Below are 6,475 nucleotides of genomic sequence, written 5' to 3'. Positions count from 1 at the left end.
ACACAAGAAATACAAAAAACATTATTTAAATTGTAGAACAATTTCAATTGGATGAAATCCCCAGAGGTCATCTGGTCCAGACTCAAATTTAAATTCAACTTTTTGCTAAAGAAAGTTCAGGCTGACATTTATTATTGAATCTAAGTAGCAGACTCTTCCATCAGTTCAAAATAATCTATTTCCAAATGTAAGATAAATGACTATTATCAAGCATATATTGATTTATGCATGCTGGGAATGATGACTTAACGTTTTTGGTTGTTTTTTTTTTTTAAGGTGCAGACAGACTTTAACTCAATAGCAATTGTGCAAACAAATTACTTCTTGTAGCTTGTGGTAAAGATTGACAGCTAATTTTCAAAAATAATGGGATCATACCTAACTTGCATGCCTTAAGTACTGCTCTTTAGCACTTCCAAGCACGTGTAGATTCAATTCCTTTGAATTTGTTGCTAACTTTAGAAGTCCTACATTTTAATATATTCCAGTTCTCCAAATACTCATTTTCCTTCCATTAGAAAAGAACACTGAATGAGACTGAATTATATTATCTTTCTATTGGAAGGTGATAGAGCTTTGATTAAGCTAATCTTTTAATTTTTTCATAAACACCTGGAAAAAAAAAAAAGGTACCGTTTTTGTAGTTGTATTAAAAAGCCATGAATTTTCTTCAATGTTATCCTGGCCATACAAATAAATCATATAATCCAGATAGATCAGCCACAACAATAAGGGTAACAAAGGCATCACAATGATCAGTTAATATAAATTCTCTTTTGTAACAGAACAAAATCAGGCCCTAAGTATAACTGTTTTCATTTTCTAATCTGCTGGAAAGGGGAAGAAAGATTGTCCTGGTAGCATGTCATTGTTATTAGTTGTGATAAACCTTAGGAACATCTCAAAGTAGAAGATACCTTACTCTTTCAGGAACCAGCTAAAATCTGACCATCCTGTCTTATTACTAAACTCAGACACTAAATGCTAGAAATTTTCAGAAGGTGCTGAATTTTCCAAGGCATGAGTGTAGCAGGCGTAGATCACTGAAATTATCTGTGACATACAGGAAACTGTAGAGATAGGAAATACATGTTTTTCAAAGAAAAGAGGAAGCAAATGGGAGAAATAGGACTTGAAGAAAAAAGATAGACATCAGCTAAAAATAGCCAGGAATTTTAGATTTTAAATTGATGAGGCTCTATTTTTAGATTGCAAAACAGATGCTGACTTCCAACTATATCAGTAGTCTTACTTTTGGTCTTTCTGACATTTTGATTGCAACTTTAATGCACATCAGGAAAAGTTACATTGGTTTTATTTCTGTTTTAATTTATGTATATAAAAATAAACATCTAACATATTTGAGAGCATTTTTTATTGGAAGAAAAGAGTAACATCACCTCTGAAAAATCAAAGTAATGGTAATACTATATTTGCTAAGCCAAAATCATATCATCATCAACATTCGTAATAGAATATTACAACGTTGGAAAAACAAATGGTTTTAAAGGAAAAAAAAAACCTTTGGAAGGACGGACTGTCCTTACACTTTTTCCTGAAATAATATTCAGTGTCCCTTTCTTCTCCGATTAAAAAAAAAGCAACAAAATCAGAAAGTTTTCACAGCTAAGAAAACTGATCTTTCAAAGTACTTAGTGCAAATTAAGTGTTCTCATCTCACAGTGAGAGCCTGCCTGCCTCTGTATTCTAGTTTAGCAATTTCAATAGTTAATGCATGCCTCTGTATCTTGCTGGATTGAGGCATTAGGTTGTATAAAGAGTGTTTGCATAAGTGCACTCATAGAAGGTTTAGAAAACAGTAATTAAATATAGAAATATCCTGTGGATTTTACATTAAGCAGTGCCACTTTCCATAACACAGCTGTAAATGGGTTATACTGCATAAATATCTCTGAGGAACAGCTATTTAGCTGTTCACAATAGATTTGAAACGTAAGAGTCACTACAGACTATCAAGACATCAGTCTGTGCTATCCACGGGTACTTTGGTGTGATTTGGTTAATATTAGTTTTTCCTGAAGCAGGTCACTGTTCACCAAGAGCAGCTGAAGAAGAGTCACAACAGTCTCAGAAGTGACAGGAAAACCTTTTTCCTAGGGACGTAGAAAAGATGGTACAGAGTTTGTCTTCTGGGTTCAGAAATGCAATAAAAGTGGCTGGGTAGATGGCCAACCTGGGGAAAAGATCATATTCTGGAAGAACACAGTTATTAAGGAAAGTTTATGTACAAACCAATTTATATTATACTTATTCTGAGACTGTTTTAAAAGCTTGTCAGAGCTGTGTGTGCTACTGAACACCACTTTAGCCACACTTTTTAGTGGTAATCATGTGCTGTCCTTATTAAAAAGGTGTTGCTGGGAGCTGCTCAGCTTGCCACTGGTTAGTTACTGCATTTGTGCTGCTTCTTCCTGCTGGCTTAATCCTGACTCCCACTCCTGAGGAAGTGCCCCATCTTGGACCAGACTTGTCAGATCTTTACCTAGAATCCATCTTCATTTGGCCCAGTTTGTCATCATATTCTTGTTTTTCATTTACCTAAAATATAGCATCCATGGTGTAATGTAATTCATAGTTTATCAGGTTTTTTAGATGGCTGGGATTAGTGCCTATATCAGTTTCTTACCTTAAGGGTTTGGTGCACCTGAAGGTGCTGTTAGAAATAGGATGCAGACATCCCACCCTAGGTCTCACTGAGGGCCATCAGACCTGCTTTGCATGAGCAGCAAGACCAAAGAGATGTTTCTAGGGTGATATGTGTTTGGTTCTATTCCCCTACACACTTATAGTTCCTCACCTGTTGTCTTTTGAAGTGTTCCCCAGCCTCTAAACTCTGTATCCTAAAGTCCCCACAACATCCAAGATGTCCTCAAACTAAAAGGAAAAAAGAAAAATTTTATGCTGTTTTGCTGATTAGGAATACCAATTGAACTCAGACACCAGAGTGAAAAGAGCAGGCATATTTTACTTAAAATAACAAAATAATGTAACAGAATAATACAGAAAATTAGAAGTTAGAAAAAACAGAATAGTGCACTTAAATAGGAAAATACAGGGTCATGCATCAAATCATTACCTCCTGAGAGAGAGAATCGTGATTAAGAAAGATCCATCCCCATGTGCACACGTTGCCATCACCCAGCCCCGGTCACAGCGAGGGTTTGTAGAGTCTGTCCCAGCAAGGGGGAAATCCTATGCAGTGCCTCCACCCATAGGTGAGGCTGACAAAGTCACTATGAGCTGGTCCAGCCTTATATACCCAAAAGTCAACAAGCCAGAATAGCTGGCACCTTTGTTTTGAGTGGAACAACTGATTTCACTCTGTCTCACCTTGCAGGGAGAGCCATGAGGTAAATGAGCCCCAGGTGTCCCACATTAAGTAAGCAAAGGTCAGGTGTCCCACTTAGAGGTAAAAGCTGGGACCACCTGCAGGGAGGGGTAGTGTCTGTCTGTGAGGTGGATGCCCTGTGCAGAGTTCCCTGTTGGAGAAGGACCTCCTGCCTCCCTGGGACTGGGCTCTAGTCAGGTTTGTTTTTTGTGAATGTGGGCTGTGTTGAGATTTAGTATGTGGTTTGTTGACTCAGTTGTCTTCTGTCCCTTCTGTGGGAAACTGCATTTCACCATTTATTCCACCTATTGTTGGTCATGTGGTGGTGTTGTTGGGGTCAGTGGGTTTGATTTCAGTTATGTATAATCTGATTGACTTTTTTGTACCCCCAGTGCTCACCCATGTACTGACCCTTTTGTACCAAATGCAATTTGGTTATTGGTTCTTCTTTATGCTGGCGGTGTCTTTTATGCTTGGCCTCATAATTGGCAAAACAATGACCCTGTTATCCACACATGAAGAAAGATAATGATACATTCAAGATAGCTACATCTTCCATACATATTTTGCTATTGAGTACATATGAAGTTAGCAGTTTTGGCTCAGGGCTTGATGCTCAGGCTTCAATACTTCTACTTTTTATATCAGCATAAGTGGGTTGTTATAACTTAGTACAATACCTACTAGCACAATGGCTATCAGTTGTAAAAATATACAGGATTCATCTATAGGCCAACTCTGGCTTGGGCCAGTTGTTCAAGCCTTAGCATTTAATATGCTCAGGTGAACATTAAAGTGGAGTTTAATGTTCAGTGGGTATTGTAGAGTATTTTGGATGATGATAGAGCTTTTCATAAGGTAATACAACTGTTCTCAAGTGCCTGATTTATCAAGAAGCAGGAATGATCATCACTAACAATTTTTACAGGTTCTCAGCATGTGCCTACGGTAAGGGAAGGACAGAGATTGTTCACCAACACATTAGTCTGCTATTCCTGTATTTGTGTTTCAATTTTTATTTTAATTTTTAATTTTGGTCTCATAGTTGTGTGGTAACAAGTTTAACAGGGGTTGGAAGTATTCTATTTAAGATGTTAAAGTACCACAGTTTTCAAACTCTTTTTCTGCAGTAAAATAGCAAAATATTATAAAACATTCTGGGCTTCGAATGCTGTTGAATTGTACTGCCAAATTGATTCTTTATTTAAGAAGGACCCTGTGGGGGGAAAAAAGATTAATGTAATTGCTCTGCAGTAGCTTTGTCAGTATACTTCGTACTCAAAAGTCTGAGATTTTGTTTTTGTTAAGGTGAATGTTTAAAGATGTGTGTTTATTTGTAAAGCTAAAATGCTATGGTTTTTGACCTTTCCAGTTTTCTTTTTTTTAACAGGGACTTTATAAACTTGGAGTAGGTTATACTGGAATTTTTCTCATAGCTTAAGTAAATTTATAGGTATGTTTCATTACACAGGAAAGCTGTGAACTTGAAAGGCATCCACTGGTTTTACTTTTCTCGGTGAGACTTGCAGAAACTGGGGCACACTTAAATTTGAATTTTGTTTTAGATAGATTTGGTCCATCCAAGCTCTAATATAAATAAAGCGAGATTTAACAAACATAGAAAATTTATTATAGCAGTTCATAAATTATTTTGCTAGCAGCTTTTTATTTCTCTAGATAAAAGTGCTAAAATTTGTATACAAACATTTACTTATATGCTTATTGTTCTTATGTGTGTTTGTATATCTGATATGGTGAAAGGTCAGGATTCCATAAATATTCTTGTATTTCAAAGTAACACTGACTGTAAATTTCTGAAATGATGTGCAGGAAAAATAAAAGAAACCACAAATGCTCCTGAAAATTATAAAAACTGTTAAGCACCTCTCAGCAGAACAGTGCTTTGCCTTTGGCTTGGGACAACAGGGGCAGGAAGGACATTCCTAGGGAAACAGAATACGAGGTACAACTTGATGCTGGATCTGTAGAAGCAACAAGAGCATGAATGCCATAATATTATGAGTGGCAACCTCTCAAGAAATTATTATCTTACAGATACAGAGGGAAAAAATATTGAAATGAAGCCTTTGGATAAGGTTTTGCAATATATCCTTTTTAAAGCAATCTAACACAACTCAAAGTAATTGTGGTTAATGTTGGTCCTTAACACTACTGGAAACAAAACATTTCTTTATTTTTCTTTTAAATTTACTGGTATAAAACATAGCTTTACCAGGCAGAGCAAGAGTCCTTTTTATACTCTGAGTGATGAAGCCCAAGTCAAGGATAGCTCTTTCACATGGCAGAAAAACTGAATGTGTTTTGCAAATACTGCCACCAAGTGACTAAAAAGATATAAGGGCTATGATACTTCTCACCAGGACATTAAAAATATTCCAAAATATTTAGTGAGATTTCATTACAGATGTTCTTGCTACAATGAGTTCTCCAAGGTCACAAAATTCTCATTGAAGTGATATGCTAAGATGGTTATGTTGTGCATTATTGAAAATAAACACCTCTAGACAGAAGATTCTGGAAACTAGAGAAGCAAAGTTATAGAAGAATGTTATTTAGAGAAGCAATGTCTAGCATTTTTGAGATCAATGTTTTTGTCAACATTAATTTGTGTTTTACATGAAAGGACTATGTAAAAAAAATACTTAAGAAATATGGAAAATATTAAGTAATAGGTTTTCCTAATTTCAGCCAAAACCCCCCAAAATTCCCAGTAGCTGCATCTTACTCTGGAATGATGCATGTTTAAAAGAGTATGTTCACAAGACTTTTCCCCCCTTGTTATGGGATTTGAGACATGGTACCAGGGAGTACAATAAGAGTGTGATTTTTTTTTTTTTTTAAATTTTATTTTTTTTCTTCTTGAAGTTGTAATGACATTCTAAGCCACAGCATACAGCAGTGGTTTGTACCAAGAAAATGGCCACTATGCAATAAATCCCTCATAAAAAATTCACTTTTAATTGCATGATAGAACAGGATATATTTCCCTACTGAAATGTTACTCTTGAACTGGTAACAAAACCACCTAACACTGTGGAAAAGAGGATGATGGTTTTATAATACAACTAAGAGATCAAATCCACCCCCTGTTTAAAAAAAAAAAAA

The sequence above is a fragment of the Athene cunicularia genome, assembly GCF_003259725.1.
Source record: "Athene cunicularia isolate RWA chromosome 4 unlocalized genomic scaffold, athCun1 chr4_part2, whole genome shotgun sequence".
Classification (NCBI taxonomy): Eukaryota; Metazoa; Chordata; class Aves; order Strigiformes; family Strigidae; genus Athene; species Athene cunicularia.
Note: the sequence above shows the minus strand (reverse complement) of the source record.